The sequence below is a fragment of the Anser brachyrhynchus genome (genome assembly GCF_964034855.1).
Source record: "Anser brachyrhynchus genome assembly, chromosome: 12".
NCBI classification, from domain to species: Eukaryota; Metazoa; Chordata; class Aves; order Anseriformes; family Anatidae; genus Anser; species Anser brachyrhynchus.
In genome coordinates, this window is record NC_137707.1 from 7,492,519 (window position 1) to 7,520,234 (window position 27,716).

The 27,716-nt window shown below is 38.1% G+C and overlaps 1 long non-coding RNA gene across 4 annotated transcripts in view; it reads left to right on the top strand.

Annotated features, from left to right (window-relative positions):
* The window catches only part of LOC308176279, a 247,241-nt gene that overhangs the window by 19,654 nt on the left and 199,871 nt on the right, over positions 1 to 27,716 (top strand). Inside the window, exons 6-14 of one of the 4 annotated variants that reach the window (XR_013938205.1) lie at positions 978 to 4,146; positions 4,544 to 4,654; positions 8,259 to 8,441; positions 8,544 to 8,697; positions 17,512 to 17,582; positions 18,572 to 18,657; positions 19,278 to 19,359; positions 19,755 to 20,045; positions 25,172 to 25,905. This is a non-coding gene — a long non-coding RNA (uncharacterized lncRNA). Of the gene's footprint in view, positions 1 to 977; positions 4,147 to 4,543; positions 4,655 to 8,258; positions 8,442 to 8,543; positions 8,698 to 17,511; positions 17,583 to 18,571; positions 18,658 to 18,957; positions 19,360 to 19,754; positions 20,046 to 23,346; positions 24,259 to 25,171; positions 25,906 to 27,716 lie in introns of those variants that run through there. The other 3 variants (XR_013938207.1, XR_013938208.1, XR_013938206.1) reach the window with 3 other exon arrangements.

The window sequence follows — 27,716 nt, forward strand, 5'->3', positions numbered from 1 at the left end:
CAGTTTGCCATTCACAAGGATATAGGACAGTGAGCGGTACTGGAAGGACATACTGCAGACAGCCTTCTCCATGATGGCCCTGCAGGCAAGAAAAGGCTTGCGTATGCTCTGAATATGATTTGATGATTAGATCCTTTAGCACTTGTCAAAGCCCCTTATTTACAACTCTTATTAAATTATTTTGTATGCTCTAGTATGAAAAAGTTGTTTCTTAAGATTTGATAAGGTGCATAGAACTGCAATGCATTTTAAGCACTGCATAAATGCATAGACGGTGGAGCTGTAAGGCCAAATTCATTAGTGGCATTCTATTGAGTTCAGTGGGCTTATCCCATGGATGAAATTTGCATGTATTCTGTAAAATAGGTAAGTATTTGACTAAAATTAGCCAAATCCTCCAGAGCCTAATGGAGCGCTTATAGGCTCTGGCAACTTAACCCAATGTTTAATTTGCACTAATCTAGCCAAGACTGCAGAAGCATGAAATATACTCTACAGGGAGAGCACTGCTCTTTGAAGTTAGTGGCTTAATTCCCATTGTCTCTGATGGGAGCAGGACTGGGTTTTATGTGGCATTTACTCCTGTTATTGTAGACAGAAATCTTTCTACATATGAATTAATTTGGCCTGTATTTGGGGAAATTCCAATCTTTGGAATTTGCTAAAATCTTGTTAACTTTCAGGAGAGCCTGCACAGCTATGCTTACAAGTTCTACGTATTTTCCATGTAGATATCATGGACTGAAAAATTGTGTGTGTGGTGTGTGTGTGTGTGTGCACGCATGTAGACAGCTAACAAGCTAGCTAGATAATAGCAGTGGAAAGAAAAATGAAGAAAAGAAAATAGTTTTTTTGTATAGCAATGTGAAGTCAGTTGACACATAATCCAATTTTTTTTTTTTTTTTTTTGGGGGTGGAGATTCTGTAAGTACCATGAATTCAAAACGGATTATTTGATTGTGTTCACTTTCTTTCAGATGCTCACAGCTTTGAGGTCAGCTTATCCTCTGCACTGTGATGGTCTCGGGTAAGGATGCGGTGATGTTGCTGGCTGCAGCTGTCGCAGCTGGGCAAGGGTCTGCAGCCAGCAGCAGGCAGCTGGGAGGTGGTTATGGAGCACTCCGGTGTGCAATTCCTCAGCCAGATAAGTGACTGTTTCAGTTTATCCTTTTGACAAGAGCAGAGGTTTTCTATTTTAGACAGTCACAAAAGGTGAGCACATAGTGTTTAGGGGAAAGGCAGCTCAAGCAGTGATCTGGGCACCGAGAAATAGGGAAAAGGAAGAAAAAGGTCTTTGAAATGATCCCACTTAACCGTCAAATAACTATTACCATGGCACAAACCCAAATTGATACGCTACCTCCACAACACTTTGATTCACTCCTGCAGCCAGGTGCTGAGAGTGCCTGTAATAATACAGGGTGTTACAACAGAGAAGCACATAGGGGGGCAGACAGGGAAGACAGTAGTCAGAAAGCAAGCTGTCTGCTGTGCAGGCAGGGCAGATACTTCAAACAGTAAGGAAATCTTTTTCAAGGAAGTTCTTGTCAGGAGCTACACAAGAGTTCCCTGTGATGTTAATGCCCACTGTTACTACTCTCTCCCACTAAAAAGAATTTTTGTCCTGGTGAGGCGACTTTGCCCATGATGGGGTGACAAGCTATCTCCGATCCTTTTTGTTTTATTCCGGTTACTTGCAGATTTCCTGCTTCTCTAACCCATGGTGACTGCTTCTTTGACTTGAAAGTTCACAGTGGCAGAGCCATTAGCCTCGCTTTACAAGTGCAGAGAGGTGCAGGAAGAGTTTATTTTAGTCCTAAGAAGCAACATAAATTCACACACTTTGATTCTTCCCCTTAAAATCTATCTGAAAGCTCAAACATCCAGCGGGGCTGTATATAAAGAAGAAGGACTGCTGTTTCCTTTTCTGCATCTTGGTTTCAGTGCTTTCTGTCAGCGGATACCAACAGCAATCTACTACTGGAGGAATCACTGCAGCTTTTAGATGCAATTTCCCAAGCCTATTACCTCTAGGCTATATTATAATATGCCAGTATCATCTGTCACTCCAGCAGTTTCTAGTATTTACCTTAACAGCTCTCAAGTCACACCTGCCTTTCTTATACCTGAGGTGCAGCTCAAGGCAGGTGAAGCAAAATCAACAGAAAAATCCTAAAGCTCCTCTCTTTCCTCCCTCTCACTGCTAACCTAGCATGAGAAGAGTTGATGTGGAAATGGATGAGGCAAAGTCTCACTCAAGAAAATACTGTGGGCAAGTGATAGGGGAGATGTGACTGTGGGAATGCTAATGTATCAGCCCCACTCTCTCACTGGTACAACCCTCATTGCACTGAGAAAATTGGTTTGTATTTGATTCTGCTGATGTAGCAAACCAAAACAGCAAGTCAATTTATGATAGAGGATGGAAAAAAGAAGTGACCCGGTTTACTAATCCCAGAAGAGACAGGACTATATTAACTAAACCTGCAACCTCCATGAATGAATCAATTTAGTTCTTACACCCTTATCTTGATTTTTTTTTTTTTTTATTTGGACTCTTACAGTCTGGGTTTGCGCATACCGTAAACTTCCATGGTATTCAGATACTCTGTAGGACTTCTGCATGAAAATTAGAAAGGATTCCAGACAGGATTCCATTCTGCTCCTTTAAATCTTCACAGATGATCCAGATTTCAGACAAAATTTATGGCAAGTAGTCAGTGTAGCTGATCTTTTTTACGGTTGCATATTCTGAGGCACTTATTGTATCTCAAAGCATTTTAAGAGATGGAGGCATTTATCAGAGTACCTTTGAGATGATTAGAGCTACAGGAGAAGCCCTTTAATTGGGAGATTGCATAAGATGATATTGCATCCTAAATGCACAAGAACAAAAAGAACAGAAATAAAGGAAATAACCTGCAAAATGAAAATGTCATGAATAAGAAAGGATCATAATTAGATTATAGCTGTATTTCATCTTAACCTTACCAACATTTAATCTTGATATCACAATTTTTACACTAAAATGTTTAGTCTTGGGATTTCTCTGGCACCTTCTCATACACATTTTCTATGTTAAATTGTATATAAATCAGGTCAGCTTGGGGTTTCTGGGGTCTGCTTTGAAGAATTGGGATTGCTATAACTGGGATTGCTCAGGTTAACCCTGTGGAAAGCACTAGAGTTAATTAGTCCTTATCCCGTCCTCTTTCCTTCTGAAGCAAGTTACTGTTGAAAACTTGAACTAAACTTCAGGAACAAAACACAACTTAAGCCAGCCTGAGTCCTACCTAACTTCAACAGCAGCATAACACTACTGTGTACTTCTCTGCTTGGCAGCAGTCAAATGCCTCCTTAGCAAGGCCCAGTGACTTAAAACATTTATCTCTACACACATGTGGCCTCCAATTAAAAATGTTCCAAAATAGATTCCAAAGAATATATTCAAAAACCTCCCCAAACTGTACTTGTAAAGGGGCCTAGCAAAAACCGTGTCTACCAACTGCAGAAAACACACTTTCACCTTCATCGTTCTAATTAACACCTGCAGAATCCCCAAAAATCTCACCTTTTTCAGTATTATGATTCCTACTGTGTGACCGTAGCAAGGTGCTTACCTGTACAATTATTCTGCACTAAATGACCGGTTCTGCTGGGAACTTCTTCAGTATAAAATGGCCCTAGCTATTCCCTGGATGCTGTTATAAACCAGAGTCCTGAAGAGGCTAACTGTACTTGGGTGACTGACTTTGGACATCAGTGGCAAAATGCTGGGAATCTGAGGAAAAACTGAAGACTTCAGTTCAAAATACAAATGCCAGTCTCTGATTTTTGCAGTGCAATACTTATTGTGACAAATAGGTTCAGCCATGCAGATTATTTCTAGGCACTTGCAAATTTTCCTCACCTAAAATCATTTAGTGCTGCAGAAGGAATAGACACTTCTGTACACTTTTTATTGTTTTAAAATTTTACCATTAGGGAGCTATCATTTTTACTCCAGGACAGTGTTATGTCTTATTTTGTGTTGGGGAGAAATTCCACCCAAGGAAAAGTAATCTGGGATCTGGCGCCAACAGGGATGACTCAGAGACGCTATGAAGGAAAATAAATAAATAAAATGCTGCAAGGCCTGCAGCTAAGGTAAGCTGATTCATTGCCATGAAGCCATATTGCCTCCAAAGTATACTGATTAGGTGGACAGACCATGCATGTACCAGGGAAATGTATTGTTCCATTAATTAAAAAACAAACAAACCCCACTCAAAATAAAATAAGAAACATTCCTCCTATATTTTATATTGCCCCTAAAGAACATGTACGCATATAAACCCCTGGTTTAGCCTTGGTGACTACATGGTCACTTGAAGGAGCTGATTTCTAATACTGTGAGAACAGACTGAGACAGTAAAACTCATTAGTGATTAATTTTTAAAATATTTATTGCTTTCATATGAAAAAATTCAATGTTGTATATACATTTATTGTACTGACTGTACCAAATATGCTAATTCTGACTTTCTTTTTCTTCAAAAAACAGGTATTCCTGAAATACCCATGCACTCCTTTATCCATCATGTAAGAGCAGGAAAGGTCTATTCTTAACAGAAGTGGAATTTTACATCTGCCCAACTTAACATCAGTTCAAATGGTAAATATCTCACAAAAGCTTATGATATATAAGACCAAACAAAGTACCAAATCCCTGCTGTTTAGGCTGTCTCAGTAATGTGGCCTAAGACTGTTGGGAAGTTTCCCAGCAGGCCCATCAATTTGCAACTAATACAAGTTTGATGAATGCCTTTTAGCCCTAATTTGCTTTTATTATCATCATCATCCTTGACAGGTACTGAGTGGTGTAACAGAGAGAATGAATTTCCAAATTCCTAGCTTCTGTGTCATCTCCATGGCATAGCTCTAGGTCTCACTCATACAAATGTACCTGCAAAGCACATTTTAAACAAGTACATGGGAGTTTTTGTTTGTTTGTTTGTTTTTTCTGGATTTTTTTTTAAATTAATTCAAATCAAATTGAAAATAGTAATTTATGCAATACTTAACCAGAGAGCAGATTACATCATTCACAAAAATTAACATCTAATGAATATGAACATCATGTCTGTTCACAGTCAGAGTGAACAGTCATATTCAGAAATGCATGCAGCAGAAGTCTTAGATCTGAAATATTGTCTAGCTTCTGTAGCTCTTAAAATGATGCCACAAAAACATACTAGAATGTGTGATTTTGTTGCGGCAACTTACCTTAACAGGATACCATTGTCTGAGAATGTTAGTGGTTGTCACCAGTATTGTCCCTGCTTTTGTGTCACTGAGAGCAACGAGAAACAGAAAGTTACAGAGATGCAGGCGAAGACTGAAATCACTCCTTTGTCAATCTTGCCTACATTATTGTGTTTTGACCTGGAAAATAGTTTCACATCAATTAGCCCTTTTCAAGATTTGGAAAACACTCTCCATCCATGTTGTTTTCCTGTCATACTTCGAAGGGTCACAGTAATTTGCTTTTAGTGAGTTTTTAGGCAGAGGAAAAAAAAAACATTTTCTGTTAAATTACAGGGTTTTGCAATCAGTGAATGTTCAAAAACTTTGGAAAGGAAAAGGATGCTTTGACTTATTGAAACTTTTGTGGGAATTATATCCATTATCTGGGTATATATGTGGAAGTGGCACTTGGTTATTTAATGTCTTTCTGTAAAAGTAAGTGAGATACTGGATACTTGCTTCCTCTAAGTCTAGATTTATTTAGTTCACATTTATCCTACTGAAGCTATTAAAAGAGTATGTTTAGGAGTTTTTTGTTGTTGTTGTTGTTTTTTAATTATTATTTCTTGAATTCTACAGGAAAATAATTACATATTGTAAACATCATGCAGAACATTGAGATTCAATGTGAAACTTTCCTACAGCTTTTAATTAAATTCTTCTTTTTTTTTTTTTTTTTTTTAATCTGGAATTTTACACTGAACTATTCCAGTTTGTTGCTTAAAGGCATAAGATATTTTAAAAATATATCATGAATGCTCAGAGGTGTATTGTTTAGGACCCTGTTGGAGGTCTTAAATTCAAATAAAGCTTTTCTGAATTTTCTATTTGCATAGAATTCTCACAAGGCAGATATTGGAGGTGGAATAAAACAAGTTCAGTACTCTTGAAACTGAACAAGACAGGACCTGTGAGCTAGTCAGTATATATTATAGCAAATGGTAGGAAAGTTAGGAGGAACACATGACATATCTTAAATTATGTATCAAATATACATGTTCTGTAAAGAAAATACTTCCTTGAGAGAATGATTAAATGACACTATTCAGCCTTTTTCCTGCCACCTTTTTCTTTAGCTCTGCCCTTTAAAAAAAACTCTTAATAACGCTTTTCCCTAATTAATTATAGTAATGCATCTGCAAACCAAAATGTTCTGATTAGTGAACTTTTTCACAAAACTTCTGGGAAATCTCAGTATCCTCCACCAGATATCCTTCCTAATGCCCAGTACTTTGCAGATTTAATATTAAGTGATCAAATAGCAGCCCAAAGCCATTCAAGGTAATTGAATCCCATGATTTGGGACCAGGTGTACAAAGATGTTCAAACTAATTATTTAATAATGAAAACAATAACCAGTGTAGTTAAATCTCTTGCTGATTTTCTAATGTTTATTAATTTAGGCACCTGTGTCTTCTGCACCACTTTCTTTCAAAATGCTTACAAGGATATGAACAGCATATAAATTTACAATGAATGTGATTACCTTGATACACACTCTAGGTGCTTAAGTGATTAGAAGAGCATTAGTATTTTAATTGTTATATAGATTCCATTCTTGTGAGTCTGCTTATGACATAGCTGTTTAAGATCCTAGGTAGACATCAAGGTGTGGAATTTTCATTAAAAACTCACTCTACCATTTTCCACTACCTCTTTACATGGCCTTGTTTAGGAAGTATCACAGAATTTTTCCTTTAAAATTCAGGCAAATACAACATTCATACTTAAGATAAATTAAAAACATCAACACCAGCACCTTACCAGCAGAAAAATCATTTGCCCTTTCACTCGTGTAATTTTACTTCATTCTGTTGCGTTTATGCAAACAGCATTGAAGAACCATCTGAGAGAAGGGAGGTTTATAATTAATATGATAAATCAGCAAGATAATTTATTCCAAATCAGTTTGTATCTTGTTTTGCAAAGGCTGTATGGTAGTGCAGATGTTAAACCTTGCACATTTCTTTTCCCTGCCCTTGCTTCACTTAGCTATCTATAGTGTTCTAATTGCCTTCTATACCTTCAAGGCAATTCACATTATATTATTTTATTTTGCTAATGCACCTGCTTAAAGAAAGAAAACTGGAAGTGGTAGACTTGGAACAGTGTAGAATGACAGCAAGATTAAAATTCTTGGTGTCTTCTCTCTCTCTTTTTTTTTTTTTCACTGTGTTCACCGTGACTAAATAATAACTACTAGAAAGAAAAATTTTACGAGAGGGAGTTATCCGTTACTTTTTATTTGGTCCCAATACTGCTAATTAACAGCAGATATGAGGTCTTGTAAAGGTGTTAAAAATCTAACAAAATCTGGTTTGGGCTTCTATTCTTATTCTAGAAGCAGAATTCTTATACTACTATGGAATGGGCTGCTTTAGCCTTAAAGTCATAAGGAAGTATGAATTTAGCAGAATAACAACATGATTTATCAGCATGAACAAAATAAATCGACAGTATTAACTGTATCATTCCAGCAGTCTACACAGCAGTCCTAATGCCTTAACAGAATGTGTGAAAGTAAATGAAATGGCAGCATGATTACACTGATTACAGTGGTTGCAAATATGTTAGGCTACATTCATGCTTCAGTGCGGCTGTAATTATACTTCAAAGAAATGCTGTGCACAGGCTGCTTCATTCTTATGGCATCCCTGCTGTTTGTTTCCTCTAATTTTGTTCTTAGCATCATAGGTCCCAGTCCTGTGACACTTACTCATAGGTGTAACTGTCTTTGTTTCACTGGTGGAAAAAAACACATTTTGTTCATATCAGTAGTACTGGCTGTAAACTCTTCCAGCTCGTGTATGCTGCTACAGAAGTGCCATCAAATGATAGGTTTTGGTATGATTTAATACCATTTCTAATCTCCTATAGAGTAACCCTACTGAGCTTTCATTAAACTGGTTGGTAAAGAGTGTGGGGAATATGGCTGCTCGATATCAAACAGTTCTCCTCCATCTTGCCCTTAGGTATTAGTACTGAACGGAAGAAATCCAAACCTTTGTGATTTGACTTTGATTAGTGCTGCCTCACGCTGCAAGCAGTACTTCAGGAAGAAAGCTGAATTTATTGCTGTTGTTTCTCACTTCCCATCGGCAACGCATGGCAGCACCTAGCCTAAAGCTGACCATTATATTTCATTTAAGAAAAAGGTATAGAAAAGAAAAATACATTTTGATGTGTCTGCATTTTGTCTACACTTCAAAGGCACTGGTATTTTATGGCCACTTTTTTTTTCTCCCCCCCCCCCTCAGATAATGATGTGATCCCATCAAGACAGAGTAAGGAAGCAGAGCGTGGTAGTGGCTGGGGAACAGGAGGTGACCATCAAGTCCTCTGACTTCTCCTCAGTGCCCCTTGCTTTCCTGCAAATAACTGCTGCTTCCCTGCAGATAACTGCTGGCAATGGTAAGGTAGTGTTCCCTTCACTGCCTGGACTTTTTTTTTTTTTTTTTTTTGCTGTGTTTTCTCACTGTGATTTGCAGAAATTTCTGTGTATCCCACAGCTGAGCACATCTGAATGCTCCTGGTGTGGACCTCAAGCAAGTTTAGCTCAGACACAGTCTCAAAGTGTACTGTACAGCAAACAACAAAATGAATCAAAACCAAAGAACCCACTTATAACAAAAAATGTATTTATTTGTTCCTTACCAAGCAAAATCACATCTTAAGCTCTGCTCTCCTTGGGACTGAAGTGCTGCTAGAAAAGAACTAAGTACTGTTGTTCTGGTAGAGAAAAGGAGGTTGGGAATGCTGAAACCACAGAAGGGATGAAGAATCAAAGCAAGAAACACCCAGGATATTGTTGTGACCTTGTATCTCTGGGGAGATGCAGGAATCTGAAACAGTAGTTGAGAAACAAGCTGTCTGTTTGAGGGGAAGATGGGGCAACCGCTACACTGGACGCACTTTGCTCTCTTATCCATACCCAGTTGCAGTAACTTCAGTGGGATTTTACCACGTACTCACAGTGACTTTGGCCCATTTGCATGCCTGGATGTGTGCACACGTGTTTCACAGAACTGCAGCTCAGACAACCAGGATTTTCAATGTCCTCAGGCAGCAAACCAGGCGAGCCAAAAACAAGTCTGCAGCTTCCTCAGTCAGGAAGAGGGGAGCTAAGTATGTCTTAACTGAAAGTCACTCTTTGCTTGTCACACACAGTGATATATGAAGGCAATCGCTTCAGTGTGCGTTTAATTACAGTATTGTAATTAGCAGGTTGCAAGAGCAGATGCAGAGGGTCTTTTCATAGAGCAGACTCTGATAGGTCATGAAAACACCTCAAAAAGAAAAGGGCAGAGCAATGTCACATTGTAATGCAGCTCTTTGTGCCTGGAAAAGAGGGTTAATTAGCTGATTGCTCCACTCTTCATCTTCATTTCTTATGGTGGAGGGAACATGATAGGAAAGGGACTAATTTATCTTCATGAGTTTTTAGAATTAGCAAATAGCACCCACTCTTTGTTCAGCCTGGCACTGTTGCTGGGCCTGATGCTGGGGCAGGGCCCAGTGAAAAGGGAACAAAAACTCCTCAAAGATCTTCGTGCACCCTGAGGAAAAAGAGAGAGAGATGCAATATTTGAGCGGAGGTCACCATGGCAACTAGAACAGTCCTTCCTATCATTTCTCATCGCGAGAGAGCAATGATGATTCTGGGTTAATGCTGCATGCGGGGACTTGTAAGTCACCTGTACTTCCTCAGCACCTATTAACCAAGTTCATTTTTCAAAGTATCCCTTAGTGCTTTGTGGCAGCAAATGGCAGCAAGGTTACCCAGATCAGCTCCTTTTCAGCTGTGGGTAACTCTGCGAAGGTTTTGAGGGTCAGTCAAGTTCAGAGCTGTTTGACAGGGAAATTGTGTCACTGCCTAATGACAAGCAAGGTGAGAATTTTACACTAGATTAGATGTGGTTTGAAGTCCTTTAAGAAACCTACGATCTTGGTAGCTGTGGGAAAGGGAGTACAACAATGCTCATGTTGCAAAGCATGTCAAACAAATTTAATAGTTCAGGCACTTTTTTTTTTTTTTTCTTTTTTCTTCCGATAAACAAAGAGATCTAAAATAATCTTTTTCCTCTTGGGAACTTCACACCTTGTTATGTTCCTTAACTTATATTATTATTCAAGTTAAGTACTAGGTCCTAGAGTTTGTATTTATTGAAGTTATCTATTTGAGGGATTAAAGTGCACAGTCTTTTTAATTGTGCTTGCAGAAGTCAGTACAAATTGCACATTTAATTATTGTGTACTTAAAATCTGATAATCATAGAAAATCAAATACACAGCTTGGTTGATTCAGAAAATATTTTTAATAGGGCACTATTAAATTATAGAGTTAAACATTATTAGATATATTTATTCATGAGAGATAATTTGATATGTAACAAAATAAGCCAATACATGGTGTAACCTCTTGCAGTCTAATTTTCATGGATGAGCTCTTGCATATTTAATATCCTTTGAGGATATATTTTAACCTAGACTAATTACTGCTTTCCTCTTATTTCTGTTCAGTTTGACATAGACATTTGGCTAAAATAATGTAATATTGTTATTACTGAGCAAATTAAGTAAATCTAGCTTATTTAATTTAGAGTCATTGTGTACACTGTAAATGGCCTGATGTACGTTATGACAACAAGCATTGTACACTAAAATAGCTACGGATAGAAGAAAACTAGTATGTTAAAAATAATCTCTGTAAAACAATCTTACTCACATTGTGTGACGAACACCATCAGGAATATTTTCTAATCTTTGAAACTGTTTTATAATATCTGTTTCTCATATCATCCTGGTACATTTATAAAGAGGAACAAAGTAAGAATTTAATGGTGATATAAGTTATTATTACATTATTAAGACAATTAAGCTTAAAAGACTATCAGGATACCTAGGGAGCTTGTCAGAAACTTTCAAGAGAGAATACCTTAGCACAGAGATTTTGTACTTTAAAATAGGTTAATTAATTTAGAGCCTGTGTCATGGCTTTGATATATACATTCTGTGTCTGAGAAAATTTTTAATGAGACATGTCTTAATTTTGCTCTCAATGATGTCTTTGTAAAATGCACTGGCAGGTCAGCTTACATGTTTATACATTTTGGTATAATGCCAGTAGTGTCAGTTGGTTTAAACAGATCAGCTTTGCTTTGCTTTGCTTGGTTCATCAGTCAAACGTCTTGCAACACTTTGCTTTGTTTGGTTCATCAATTTTTTAACATACTAAAGTTTTAATAGGTCTTCTTCACATGAAAATAATTTACAAAATAATAAATATGAAAAATAGTTAAAGAGAAAGCTTACATTCATGTAACTTTAATTTGAATTTGATGTTATGGTTATGATAAATACTGTAAACTGAAAGTTTTCTAGAATTCAGAGCCATATAGTAATCTGAAAGATAAAATATATTTTAATCACGTCATAATCCTTTATTAAAATTTTTCAGATTTCTTTTCTCTTCAGAATTCCTATTGCATTCATATTAAAATTCTTACATGTGTTAGATATGATATAAAGGTTACTATATAAAGGTTAGAATCTTGGTCAGTCTTCTATGAATGCTTGTGATATTCAAGGTCCTATAACAAGACACAGACTGAACACTGTACTCTATCAAAATAAGACATGGAGACAGTTTTTGCAAAACCATCAAGTAGTGCTGGAAATGTTTTATGGGCTCATTCAGACTGAAGTGCAATAAGGTCCATGGATTAAGACAGGAAAAGTGTTTGCTAAGACTGCCATCAGTTGTCCTTGCAAAAATTATGGTAGAGCCAGAAAAGGGGGGAAAAAAACACAAAAAATGAAATGCATTTGAATGTAGCCCATCACCTATTTATTATTAATTTCCTGTCTGTTAATACAAGATTGGAAACTCAAGTTGTTGAATTTCACAGGGTGTATTATCATTAAAGAGCAATTATATATTTTACATATATATATGTTTACTTTATCTGCTCCTAGTTATTTTATTTTGGCCTTCTGACACCTGTTCATGATATCCAGGTTTAATATATGGTGTTCGCACCCGGTTCATAAGAAGATATTTTGAATGATTTAGCCTGTTAATGAACAGCTGCCAGTCTTTTCTCAAGCCATAAACATTTATCCTGTTCAAACTGATATTTTTGTTTGTGTCAGAAACCTTATAATGAGCTGAGATTACCTGAACTTTTGATTTAATAAAAGCGACTCAGCCATTCCTGACCAAAATAAATAAATAAATAAAATTCCTCACATGTGTAACCAGTAACTAGTTATAAATAAAAGTTTTCAAGATAAAACTAGATTAGGAATACATTAAAAAAACTTTCATTGCTCTCCAGATTGCATAGAAATTTCTTCTAGTAATTAATTTAGATGACTTCATCATCATGCTGCCCTCATGGGGCTCGATAGGAAAATCACCCCCCATCCTGGTGCATTGAGTCTGGTGGATTGCTGGTGCTCTCAGGTTGCTATGATTTGACCATAACAGTAAAAAAGAAACAAACAAACAAGAAGTGAAATGAATCAGCTTCCCAGAGGGAAGCCTCTGTGCTGGGGGCTGAGGCCAGTGATGCACTGATAGAAATGTCACTGCCACAGGTGAGAGTAACCAAACTAACTATGCTATTTTCACAGATTCAGTCACTAACTTCAGCACTAGTGGAAATCTACCTGACGTGTTAGATGTGAATTATTTATTCAGTTAAATATCCCATAATCTTCTGGCTGAAAAAGAGGCGGACTTGTCCTGACCTGACATGATTCGTCTGCAGAGGTCATCTGTGTTCTGAGTGCCAGAAAACCTGCTGAGTGCTCGTGTGAACTCAGCCAGCTCAGAGTTATGAACTAATACTGATACCAAATATACTTTTAAATCTATCAGCTAACAAGAAAGTAAAATTGCTTGTAATTTAAAAGGATGGAACTCCCTTTGCAATTGTTTGCTCAACTATTTTTTGACTGGTCCGCTCGATGGATGAACGCGCAAGGAGATGGAAAACTTCATCTTTCAACACGAAAGAATACCAATGCACTGTGAAGAACTGTTTCTAGCTCACTTCACCGTGTTACTTCACATTGCTGCTAATTTCCTAAAACTGGCTACCAGGTCAGCTTCTACTTTGTTTGATGATGCATGCTATGGTGTCTGGGAATGCTCAGCAACGTGTTATGGGCATTGAAGGATTTAAGAAACCAAAGTCCCTCTTCTGCAAGGAAATTAAATCACATTGTAATAACATGTAAAAGTTTTGGAAACTTTATATTGCTCTGTTTCTATTACCTCTATGCCTGGTTCAAAGTGCGCACATTATTCCTTCCCAAAGTAGCTAAGCTGGTAAAATATGCGTTATTCCACATGGATCTTTTAGGACCGGCAATCAGCCATTAATTACAGAGAGCCAAAGCATATTATACTTCATTTCACTGATACCTTGCATGAAGCAACATCAAAATTCAGAAATATTTGGTAACCTTTTCTTATGGGTATTTGGCACCTGGTTTTATGAATTAGTGTACTTAGCAAGTCATTTTTCCTCATATCTACTAAAAATAACAACATGAATTCTAAGAGGTTGTCAACGTATTACGTCCCGAGGGAGAATTTTGCTCTTCTCTCATTTATCTAGGCGTGTGTAGAGGCTTTTGACCCATTTAGCATAGATAAATGACCCATGATGTGAAATTTCCCAACAGTTTAATAATGCATTTAACTCAAAGTGACACTTGCTTGCAGCTGCCTTAAAGCAGTTTCCAGGCTATATATGTCTCTTTGAAATGATGTATGACAAGTAGGAAAGCTTCCTTGATAGAATCCCAAATCCCATGGGTGAGTAACAAGAAAATCCTTTTTAGATTGCCAGCAGGAAATTTATACTTTGCAAGTCTTTATTTAATTTTATCTGTTTTTCAATATCATTTACAGTTATGACCATTAGTCTAAAGCTCACAGTAACTTCTATACAAATTATTTTTTCCCCACAGTAATACACTGTAAATACTTTTATTGATCCCATTTTTTTTTCACAAAATACCAGAAGTAAAACCCTTGTCTTACTACTGAAAATGTTTTTGTAACCCTTGTTCTAACTTAGCTGTGTCAAAATTCTATTACTTCTGAAACCAATGTAGTGAAACAGAAAGCTGCGTTCTGTATCAGCTTAAAATTAAGAAACTTTCTAAACAAAACTCCCTTAAATACTTGAAGACAGAAGTGTGAATGATAGTTATTAATTTTTACTTGCATAGTTTTAAAGCAGTCATTATTGAGTGTGGGGAAAGATCTTTATTAAATCTACTTCTTGTGTAGTGAACAATTTCCCATAATACGTTTCATAATATTAGCAAGATTTTAAAAAGCGAGAAAGAATAGACTTGAGAATTCAACCAATTTGAAGAAGACAATCAAATTTATTATTTAATAACATTTATTTCTAGTAATGAAATAGAAGACAAACAATCAATCAAAATCAGATCCTGTATTGTCCTGCGTCATTTAGTGCAGATAAATGATGTAGTGTCCCAAAAGTCTACAAACAGAAAATCAAGTATCTGTCAAAACCAAAAGAACCACCCCCCCCCCAAAAAAAAAAATAAAAATAAGACACAAAAACACAACAGGAAAAGACTTAAGTCCACAAGGAAAGGTTAATGTGGGTGGAGGGAGAAGAGGGGGGAAAAACACCTGAGACAGCCACAAACCAGATGATTAGAACAGAAACACAGAGTTCACAGAATGTTTGTTACCTAGGACTCTGATCATTTTTCTGCTCTGTTGCTTCCTTTTTCCTCCCAGCTTTTATCTGTCTCGTGTTTCTCATCCACGGTGACATTCACCTCGCTTAGTTCCCATTGCAGGATCCCCAGGCTCATCAAGGCACAGGCCGTTTAGTGATACTTTTTGTTAGGTGTTTGTACAGCGTGCAGAAAAACTTGGCCCTGACCCATAATTTGTAATACACATACAAAATAACGGGGTTTAAAAGTTTTCTCCAGCAACCCTAACTGAGCCTGGCAAACAATAGTTGAACAGGTATCAGAGAAGAGCTAGTTCCTGCGTTCAGCACAAATGCTATTCTACTTGCTGCTTTCCTATTCATTGCAGTTTAAGCCTGTCTCCTCTGCTCCATTTTGATGTAAAGTCAAAGAAGTAAGCTTAAATCACAGAGAGTATTTTTGATTTAGAGCTAAACATGGCTCATATTTGATTTCTGCTGGCTACCATGCTGAGAAGCACGTGAAGCAGCCTACCTGAAGTTTATTCAGAGAGGACGGTGCACTCAGAAGTATGTGAGCATGGCTGCGTTAGGCTTCTCACACCACCTGTAAAATAATTGGGTACAAATTGCCTGAACTAACTTTACACATCAAACCAAAGTTAGACATCTGTGCCCTTCAGTCTGGGGAAGAGTGCTCCAGAGAGGACTTCACCCACCCCACTGTTGGCCATCTGTCTCTTCAGTGTGCCGAACCACATTTTGGAGGATCCTGTCTTTTGATACTGACTACAAAGGAATCCTTCTGCTCGACCTGTAACAGATAGCCAAAGTGACTAACACGGCCTAGCAAGGCAGGAAATTCCTACCTCGTTAGAAGCCTCATCCCGCTGCCAATGCGGCTTATTTTATTCAGTGATAGAACAACGATAGAAGCCGTATTGCCAAAAAAAAATAAATTGGATTTGCTGACACCAAATATGTGTTGACTGGAAGGGCTGGCTTGCAGAGACGAGCTCTCTCTAGCCTAGACAAAGTCAGCACCACCATTAACAGCACTACTTGCCAGCTCCCCGTGCTTGGCCACTGGAAGTGGGCTGCATCATGCCTCACCTTTGATACAGAGCGATTCTTCATAGCTGGGGACAAGCACAGCTTTTACAGTGTGAGCTTGGATAAGCCTGCAAAAAGGGTGAAGCTGCCGACTACCCTGTAAGAAGATGAGCACAAGAAACAGCAGAAGTGAGGCAGGGAGCCTATATCAAAGTTAATGAAGAAGGCACAGGGTCTAAGGAAAGGAGGAAATTCTTCTAGGAGTTTGGGTTTGTATGAACTTAGAGAGATCAATTTGCTGCTGAACCATGTGAACTGAGTGACAGAGTTCATTTTGAGAAAGACACACAAACCAAAGCTTGCACAGCTAGTGCCTCAGATCAGAGTGACCTGATGAGCTGCACTCTGCAAGAGCGGAGCTCTGAGGCTGCCACGCACTCAGAGCTCCAGTGGCAGAAAGCAATCTCATCTCGTAACACAGCTGCTTTTCAGAACATTTGTTTAGAAAATTCATTCTTAAATGAATTAATTAGAAATAACTTATTTACTAGTAAAAGAGACAGATGCCAATTCATCTTTTTTGAAATAAAGGAAATAAGTGATATTTACACATTAGCTTCCTTTTCATAACCGAGATACTGGATTTATAAATATGAATGCATTTGAAAGACATTTGTACCACATTTCTCACAAATCATATCTGGTTTTAAATATTTTTGCCTACCACACTTTTTCAAAATAAATAAAATCAACCCTCCCAAAGAATATTTTTTGCAAGCTTCTTTAAAGTGCAATCTTATTTGTTTTAAGCTCCTTCACCAGTCATTGTTAATAAATAATTATTCAGTTTTTCAAACTGAAAAAGATATCTTCATTTAGTATGATTAATGCTAATATACAACCTTATTTGCATAATTACAAAATAAAATAGATTCCAAATAGGAATCTTTGTTACTTCTGTTACCAAAGGCCTGAAAAAAGACATTACTTTTCAAAATTATTGCAAAACATAGTTACAATATTCTGTGACTAAATTGGAATGTAAAATTTTTTCATCACCGTGCATCCCAAGGCTTTCCAAAACAAAAGTTTTATCTCTGGGACAGAGTGAATTAATCTACTAAAAGTATGTATCTGCTGAAACAGATATTCTTTCCCTACTTTAAAATATTTGGAGTTGCTTTATGTGAAAATTAACTAAGATTCTTAACGGAAGCAGCATTTTGCCTTTTAGAATGTATGGAGTATTTTTTACTTCTTAAAAGCTTGAAAAGCATCATCCTCTTTGCAAGTTTTCAAGTGCTTTTTACTGCTGTAAGGAGAAGGCTCACTTTCCATTCTGCGTGCCAGTTATTTCAATGATCTAATTGAAGGCACAGTAGACTTAAGAAGGCAGTCTTTGTATGGTTTACATTTAATAGCCAATTTCCTTTTTCTGAATATATTGTTTTGATTTCAGCTAAACTGATGAGGTGTCAGAGTGATTGTACCTCCCCGCAAGTTGTGTTATAGGAGCTGCACTGAAAACAGGTGATGTTAGTCATACCTCCTAATAAATCAGAGGCTACACTTGGGTTTCATCACAACTGTCTTAGGACAAAAAGGCTGGTAGCACAAAACAGCTGAGAAAAGACTGTCTGAAGAATCAGAGCATCAAGGAAATTCCCTGTTCCTGGGGCTGCTTGTTTGGCTTTTACTCAGGCAGTTCCTGAAATCAATACAGTCATTTAGCCAGTGATTGGCCAATCATTTTTCTAAGGAACTACAAGAAAGAGCCTCAAATGGGAGGGACAATGCAAATGAGAAAATGAATTAATGGCCATTACAATAGACAGCAAAAGAAAGTGCAGTTCTGAGGAAGCTTGAAAGTGTTTAGGTAGATAATAAATGTAAGCAGAATGCTGTTGATTTGTTCCTACCTTGAAAAATGACTAAGTGTCCTTTTATATTTGCTCTTGTGTATGTCAAATAATAGGGGATCTGTTCTTATCTCTTTCTGTAGATGAAGTGAGGTTTTTCATCTCCGGGCTGTCAATTTATACTTTCCAGTAGCATTTAAAGATATAACATTATTTTGATTTGCCAACATCTACAGCTCCATAGAGCTACTCTTCTGGAATAAGGGATGCTTGATTTTTTCCAAGCTATTATGTCAGAATTAATTAGCTTAAATGTTTTGGTAGTTAACATATTGAAGAATTCACAGAGGCAAATTGTGTCGGTCCCTGCATGTACATATGTGACCTTGCGCAGGGAGAGAGGGACTCTCCTTTTTTATTACACTGTTTGGCAGGGCTTATACACAATCCTAATCATTGCACCTAGAGAGTAAAGGATTATTCAAGGCTAGTTTAAACTGGAATACATGACAAGCAAAGTAGGATCAGACACAGGCTGGTGGGTATAGTTCCATATGCTATTTAGAAGAGAAGATATACAAAGATAATATAGCTAACTGAATTGCAATGAGAAGGGAGAGAATGAAAGCAAATTGAAACATGTCTAAATCTGCCTTGCAGTTTGAATACCTTCTCTTATGAAAAGTCAAACAGCACCATAGATGCCCACAAATGCTGTAAGGACAGTGGATTTATATCCTATCAGAGTAAGTGCTTCCTAATACTTGTCTTTCATGAAGATAAATGATTAAGCAGGGACTCAATACGAATCCTGAATCTCCAGCAATTTTCCTTCCTTTGAAGCAGATACAACCTGCACCCAATATTCTAATGAGTCTTATTTGTAACATCTGATTAGCACTTTTATGTCTGGCTGATTGTGACAGTGTAGGTGCAAGCACTGTGAAGAGATTTGTATCAAGGTTTTCATTAAAAAGGTGAAACTTGCACAGACATTTTGGTGGTGAGACAGATAAAGGCATATTGAGGTGGGGTCCTACAAATGCCATATTGGCTTGGGGCGGGTTAACAAGGGCCAATTAACCCCGTCTTGCTACAGGCATCAAGTCTAGTGAGAGCTTGGCTCAGCTGCCTGCTGAAAAGGAGGACAAAGAAAAAAAAAATCTCTGTGGTAGCTGGGGACAGGAAACAGCTGGATGGTTACATGTGTCTCTCATCAGATGGCTGAGCTCTGGGGAGATAGGCTAAATAACCATTAAATAGGAAATAGGCCTTGGGACCAGTCCTTTAAAACATTTATTGGATGACTGTATTTTTAATTTTTGTTTGTTTGTTTTATTCTTATTTTTGAACTCTGATTGCTCAGAAGAAATGGAATTAAAGAATATCTGAGGAGGGCTGCAATACCCTGTGCTGAATGGAGTGATCAGCAACAAAAAAGCCCAGAGGTAACAGAGGTGTATCTTGCTCTGAATGGAGATATTTCACATAAGCTTGTTGACACAAAGCTTGCAGCCTGTTTGTCAGTGATTATGAGATTAAAAACCATTACTAAATACAGGCTGAAAAATAGTAGTTACCCATAAACCCATCCTCTCCGGTAGAAAAATGAGTGGGATTGTGATGAATTAGTGTGGGTTCCTAAAACAAAGTGATTTGTACATAACAATAATACAAGTATGAAAACGGGTGAGCCACATGCCCTTTTTTCCTTGACTGAATGTTGATAGTAACTTGAATTCAGTGCTGATAAAAAGAGGGAGATTATAAAGTAAAAAATGTGAATGAAAATGGGGAAAACAAATTTTAAAAGCATTTTGGATCCATGTTGGTTTATCTTTAGGTCTGACCAATACTTTACATCTTGTACCAAAGCCAGAGAACTACAGCATAACTCTTCTGTGTTCTGGTAATGGAGTCCTGAAGACTTGGCTGGTGGTCTCTGCAATCCTGTAACTGAGCTTTGGGCCGCACTGCATTGCTCACTGGACCAATCCACCACTTCATGCTTATCTATGATCTGGGGTTACTGGCAGTGGCCACATCCTGATTGCTGGTATTTTGATGGCTGCACCACCTCCAAAGAGAGAAAGTGTGGAGGTTACCTGTGTCAGGGCCACGAGGCTGGAAGGAGGTAAGAGTTATTTCCCCTTTTGTTTGTTGTGTTGTGGGATTCCATTCAGTTTCAGCTGTATTGTTTTCCATGAAAAAGTTCGCACTTCCACCAGAGCAGAGGGGCTGTCCTTTATGTTGCGTATTCAGTAAATATTACATTTTCCTTGGGGGGATGGGAACAGGAGAAGGTGTATATAAATTTTAAAAGTCACTTATTTTCACCTGTGCTTATAAAACTTAATGATATGAATGATAGTGACCTGATATTTAAACCAAATGGGTTTAAAGAAAAGTGTACAGCATGAGTAACTGGAAGTAGAGGATCTCTGTTCCTTGTGGTTGAGATGGTCATCCAAATCCTCTGTATTCAAAGTGATCTGCAGATTACACTACACTATTTACGATTATTTCAAACTGTAAGCACAAGTAGTTTTTATAGACAGATTGTAAAACATCAGTAAAACAGGCCAGTCCCACTTTTTTTCTTTCTCTCTTTTTTTTTTTTTTTTTAAAGCATATTTACTTAGCACAGGTATTTTGAGCCTGGGGAGGCCCAAAAGGTATAGAGAGTTCCTAATTGGGCATTTGCCTGTAAAAACTATTAACTAAACTAAATGTGGATTGAGCCTTTGAGATTAAATTGCAAGCATGGAGATCAAATCTCCACAGGCAAGTTAAAATCTACCAATTATTTAAAGGGTTTAATTAAGTGCAGATCTTTTAGTAGGCTGATTTAAAAGGACATAACCTAACATTTGTAGCCAATAAAATGTAAGGAATAAAAGACTACTTTTTCCATTTATTTCTACTATAAAATGTATGCTGTAAACTATCAGGAACATCTGAAGATATTTCACAGGCAGCACCATCTGTCTTCTTGGCAGACTATGCAGGCAGTGTGGGTGGCTTAGTTACTTGCTTATGAATCTATAGCATCACTTGCTTAGTCTGCTAGATGGGGCTGCCCCTATCTTGTCTGGAATGATTTCAACATCTTTTTGGGTGCATAAAGCTGTTCTTTCGCTTCTTCTTTATCTTTCTTTTCTTTTCTTTTTTTTTTTTTTGCCTCTGCAATGTGCCTGTTCTGTGCACCTGTTTTTTAAAACAAAACAACAACAACAAAAAACAAGCTGGCAATTTGCTTAGAGAATGCTTACCTATAAAGGTAAGTCTCTTGGGTCTCATCAGGAGAACACTTCTTGCACGTGCATATTTTTCTATGTAAATGTCTGCCAGTTTTGAAAGTTATTCACTCACACCACTTTGTAAGTAAAGTGATTACAACAGGCACTGTTACAGAGAAAGTGTTTCTTCTCCTTTTGTCCCATGGAGAAGCTTCTCCCTGAAAATGCCTGCATGCTTGATATTAGGGTGTAATCCAGAACAGTTTTTCATAACTAATTTAAGTTACCAAATACTTAATTGGTCCAAAAATTCAAGGCAGGCTCAATACTGCTGACTGCAGTAACATATGCATGTGGCAGAAAGATTTTTGTCTGAGACTTCATTCAGTGAGCCTATAATAGCCTTTGAGGAAAAGAAGTAAACCAAAGAAATACTATATGTCTGTATGTATGTGTGCAAGGAGTGAATGCTGTCAGAGATGTTATCTTACTTAATAAGTCCACTTACTAGTCAAACTACAAAATTCTCAGCATGTCTTCAAACTTTCACATATTGTTTTTTTATAGTATTGTAGTCACTTGGTAACAAAGTTTTAGGCTGTTTATCTTGGCTTTGAAAAACAGCCCAAAAGAGTGAAGACAACGTTATTTATTTATTGATTTGCACATTGAGAAGAACATGAGGGATCTCATGACACCATTTTACAGACAAAGAACAAATATGTATTTTAAGGCTGGCTGCTGACTTCCAGGTTATGCAGTGGAACACATTATATTCTAAAGAGTACCAAAACCAGTCTAGAAGTTCCTCCCATGCAAGGATTAGAGATAATAAGGTAGAGAAAATACACAAATTTACTGTTTCTTGAAAGGAGGACCAAGAACAAATAGTAACAAGTAAACAGGGATGTGTAGCCCTTGATGTTACCAATGTGTCAATAAAAGCTAGCAATAACCCCAAATTTTCATATTATCTATCAATGGGAAACTTTATTTATTAGGAAACTAATATGTAAATGTATTAGGAAATTTCTATTTTAGTTCTTGCTCCTGGTGTGATGTCATTTCATGACTTTTTTTGAAGGAGAGGCAGGTTTTTTCATGTCGCCCAGTAAACATGCACCATGTACATGTGCAAGAGTCTTGAATGTAATTGTGAGAATGTCAGTTACAGTTTAGGTAACTTTTATGCCCTAATATTTTGGGCATTTGTTTATGTACGCATGATTCGCCTCTCACCTTGTGCCTTCTAATATGAAAGAAAAGGCTTCTGTTGGCTGCAGTGAGTTTTTAAACTGCATTAAGAGAGCATCTTTGTAGTAATGTGCATGGGGCTCAATTTCCATCATGGCTGATGAGCTACCAAAGTTGAAAGTTTCTGCGTACCACTTTTAGTTTCAGGGGAAAACACACCTGAAAATTCAGTACTTACCTCTGGAACAAAAGAGGAAGAACAAATATTTGTTTCTGTATGTGTCAGTATGTTCAGCTAGATAAAAATAGTGCTAAAAGTTACATGGTACTATAGCATCAGAAAGAAAACTTGCTTTTTGGCATGTGTTGTATTTCTCTAAGCTAAACTAATGAAGTAGACTATAGAGTTTTATTTCTCGCCCATGTATTCTTGCTGAGGTGTCTTTCTGCGTGTTTTTTTTGTTGTTGTTGTTTTGTTTTTATAGAAAAAGTAGAGTTTTGCAACAACAGCTTACTGCCTTTACAAATAAATTACTCCTAAAGTAAGAACAGAATTTGCTCTTTTCTCAGGAGTGCTTTTCAGTCCTAGTAAATACTCATCAAGAATCTTCTCAATGACAAGAATGTCATAATGATATCTCTCTGTCAAGTACAACCAGAAACAAGTTCCCAGCTGCACCCTAAGGGAAGGAAGATTGAATAAAATCCTCCTCAGATGTCTGGTTACCCACACTGATACAAAGATGATCATCTTGGTAGATAAATTATAATATTCTCCTAGTCATCCTAGGCAACAGCGCTATCATGTTATTGTCACTTCACTGAGATACGTGACTCTGTTGAGATACAAATGGCAATTCAGATGGCAATGACATGCCCTCTACTATCAGCTACTCTAGATGTTATTCCTTTATTCAGTCAAGCAGAGTTTCTCCTCCACTGGCTAATGCCTGCCCAATCTTGGATTCAGCAGTAGTGTAACATTCAGGCTCTGCTTTCCAGATACTTCCCCCTGTGAAGGAATTGGCAGAGAATGGGCATAGAATTGGCTCCACACCACTGCTTACTAATGATCAGAATAGCTGGCCAGGCATGAAGAGGAATGTCAGCTGCAATAATTTATTTCCTTCCCTGGAGCGGATGAGGAGCAGCGTGGGCCTACAAGGAGCCGCGATGCCTCCCTGGGCTTCCTGGGGAGCAGGGCAGCGCCTTGCTCGCGGCTGTGCCTAAAGGCACAGGCTAGCGCTAGCTGAATTACAGACGCTTTGAGTTGCTGCTTTATATGCGACATTGACATTCTTTTCATTGCACATACAGTGTTCATCAGGCATTTGAATCTGGGTAATGAGAAGACTGCATAATCCAATTGCAGCTCTTCATTTGAAAGTTTTATTTTCCTCTCATGGCTGATGCCATGGCTCCAGTTATTCCCAGAGATTATCTGATCAGCACTACAGCTCTGCCTTTCATGGGAGGAAATTAGCAGGAATGGGTAGCTCCAGGAAACCAACTTTTTTGGCCTTTTTTTTTTTTTTTTTCCAAGTTCATCCTCCAAAATAAACAACTAAATGTGTGTCATTTGAGACTGGGAGGAAACTGGACATGTCACTGGGCATGTCAGCCTGACTAACCACTTCACTTGAAACTAAAATGATAATGAAATTTAAAAAAAAAAAAAAGTAAGTTGGGGGTAGTGGCAGCTAAATTGAGTTCCTGCTAACTCCTAAGGACTGATTTTAATTTACTGGAAACTTATCCTGACACTGGCATCTGTTGATTGTTAAGTTTCTCCTGACAAAGTTAAGACACCAGCTTTCATTTCAACATAACTTTATCCTTTTGGTGTAATTAAAAAAGGTGAATTATTCTATCTTGCTGTTGCACAGTCTTATTGCTCCTCACTGAGGATATCCATATGGTAAGGGACCTTTTGGTGTAAAGTATCAAATCTAGCCAAGTGCTAAGCTCCCACTGAGGCAGGTATTTCTTGGCTCCTGTAAATGGCTTGTAAAATATATAGAATAAATCAGGAGTCATCTAGGGGAAGCTCACATCCTTCCAACTTAAGACTTTGTGAAAACTTAAGTGGTACCTTCAATTCCTTTAATCAGAGTATATATTAAGATGCACCTTTGAAAATATACATTATTAACCACACAGGCCATGTCAAAGTCAAAGAAAATAGTTCCTGCAAATATAAGAGTGAGTCTGAGTTCATAAAGTAAAAAGAATATTTATTAGAACACATTCTTGTAGACGTTCATCTGTTTCTTCCTGCTGCTTTTCTGTTGATTAATTCACAATAGTATACAACCTTGCTTAATTTGGATTTTTTTTTCCAAGAACTATTTTTTGTCTTGACTGTCCACTGAATAGTCCCTGCCTGTTCTTCTAGTGCCTCTAACTTCTCTCAGCAGTGAGAAACATATTCTATGAACCATACTTCTTAGAGTCGCAGTTCTTTCTGAACAAAGTGGAAGGTATTAGAAGAGGTAATTTGTCATGGATACTTTAAACCACTCCCACCCCCCCCCCAAAGGAATCCTTGAATTAGTAAGTGTTGGTTTGGGAGAAGACTGAGGGCTGAGGAGAAGAGCCTAGATTTGACTGATCTGTTTTTAATTATCTCTGCCAGAAGCTTTTACTTTATATTCACTTCCTTACATATAGAGCCAAGGCCATTATGATTCCTGGTTATTACAAATACACAAGTCACTGTACTGATAATGGTTATGTACTATATTTTCTTTAGCAGATCTATTTAAATTTATCGTGTGTTCAGTGGTCTTGCTTATCCCTTTGCCTTTTTTGTCATGCATTGCCTCAGCAAACCCTTATCCACAGAGAGCTGACTTCTGGGCGCTGAATGGAGTCCCTTATCTTTCAACTTCTGGGAAAAGTGATAGTTCTTAAACTTGTCAACAGACACAAAAAGAAAGATGAACGAGAAGGGAGTTTTTAATATCTGAAAATTGAAGAACATTAAGAAACAACAGTCCAGAGCTGTTCCACCTGAAGGTGGTGAAGCACTACAAAATGTAGAATGGAAACGCTGAAGTAGAGAGTGAAGAGACTGTGGACCACCTTGTTCCTTCAGGAGTTATTTAAACCTTCCTATGAACACTTCACTGTCCAGTGTAGATTTAAAAAAAAATGCTGTTAGCTCACAGAATACAAGAAAAGCTGCCTAATCTATCACAATAAGACAGTTAATCACCTTTGACAACGTATGTTTATAACTGAAATGAAACATTCACTACTTAGAAGCATTTGACACTGCTATATTGCGCTGCTATTAGCACTGTTATTTGAGTCCATGTATAGACAGACATTTCTTAAAGATTCAAAAATCATCAGATCAGCAGAAACTTCAAACCCACTTAAAATGCAGTGAGTTTAGGATGTTTTTGACAGAACAAAATGGAATCTTTATAAGCCATGAATTAAAAATCCTGTGCAAGATGAATGGGTTCATGTAGCATAGAAGTCAGCACCTGAGACCAAGCAGAGTACGTTGATATTGTTTTCCAAAAGCTTAATAAGTTTGTATCGAGTTTAGAACAGATCAATCAGTTTAGCTAGTTTCTTTTTCTGCTGATTTTACTGCAATCAGAGCTGAAACCCAGAACTTGCAAAACTGAGATCTTTGTTTAGTACAAGAATCTAGCAGCTGCTGGGAGGGATTACAGCTACTCTGGTTCTCTTCACTTGCTTAGCTGAGGCTTAATCTTAACTAGGAATTTAATTGGGTTTTCTGTATTTCTAAAGAAATGCACTAAAAGCTAAGATACATAGTCAAATATTCCTTTTCTGTGTGGTTAAGCTGCTGAATTTTGAATTATTTTCTGTTCAGATGCATAGCTTTATAGGATGCCACTACATATAAATATATATATATATAAATATATATATAAAATATAAATATATATATATAGGATGCCACAGGGGAAACCAGCTGATGTGATCTTTTTGGACTTCAGCAAAGTTTTTGACATGGTTTCCCATAGGATCCTACTGGACAAAATGTCCAGCATACAACTTAACAAAAACAGCATACGATGGGTGAGCAATTGGCTGACGGGCAGGGCTCAAAGGGTTGTGGTAAATGGGGCCACATCTGGCTGGCGGATGGTCACTAGTGGGGTCCCTCAAGGCTCCATTTTAGGGCCAGTCCTCTTCGATGTTTTTATAAATGATTTGGATGTAGGACTAGAAGGTATTTTGAGCAAATTTGCGGATGACACCAAACTTGGAGGAGTTGTGGACTTGGATGAGGGTGGAAAGGCCTTGCAGAGAGATCTGGACAGATTGGAAAGCTGGGCGATCACCAACCACATGAAGTTTAACAAAAGCAAGTGCCGGGTCCTGCACATGGGACGGGGCAACCCTGGCTATACGTACAGACTGGGTAACGAGATGCTGGAGAGCAGCCCCGCAGAGAGGGATCTGGGGGTTGTGGTTGACAGCAAGTTGAATATGAGCCAGCAGTGTGGCCTGGCAGCCAGGAGGGCCAACTGTATCCTGGGGTGCATCAAGCACAGCATTGCTAGTCGGTTGAGGGAGGTGATTGTCCTGCTCTACTCACGCTGGTGCGGCCTCACCTCGAGTACTGTGTGCAGTTCTGGGCTCTACAGTACAAAAAGGACATTAAACTGTTGGAGAGTGTCCAGAGGATGGCGACGAAGATGGTGAAGGGCCTAGAGGGTGAAGGGCCTAGAGGGTGAAGGGCCTAGAGGGGAAGACATATGAGGAGTGGCTGAGGTCACTGGGCCTGTTCAGCCTGGAGAAGAGGAGGCTGAGGTGGGACTTCGTCGCAGTCTACAATTTCCTCGTGAGGGGGAGTGGAGAGGCAGGTGACCTATTCTCCGTTATCACCAGTGATAGGACCCGCGGGAATGGTGTTAAGCTGAGGCAGGGGAAGTATAGGCTGGACATCAGGAAGAGGTTTTTCACCGAGAGGGTGGTCGCACACTGGAACAGGCTCCCCAGTGAAGTAGTCACTGCACCAAGCCTGTCTGAATTTAAGAAGCGATTGGACTGTACACTTAGTCACATGGTCTAAACTTTTGGGTAGACCTGTGCGGTGCCAGGAGTTGGATTTGATGATCCTTATGGGTCCCTTCCAACTCGGGATATTCTATGATTCTACCCTGAACAGCCTGAGCTGATAGCTTGGATGCTCTCCTAAGACCAAGAGCTTTGAATGACCTCTCTTGGCTAAGCAGCATGTTTATCTTGGTGCTTTTGCAATTAAGCAGAAGTGTGCAAAGGCTGCTCCTGCTCTCGGTTCTCTGGAGAAGGAGGAACAGAGGGAAGGAAAGAGATCCAGGTACCTTTATTCAGGAGCAATTTCTGGGTTCTGGATCCTAGAT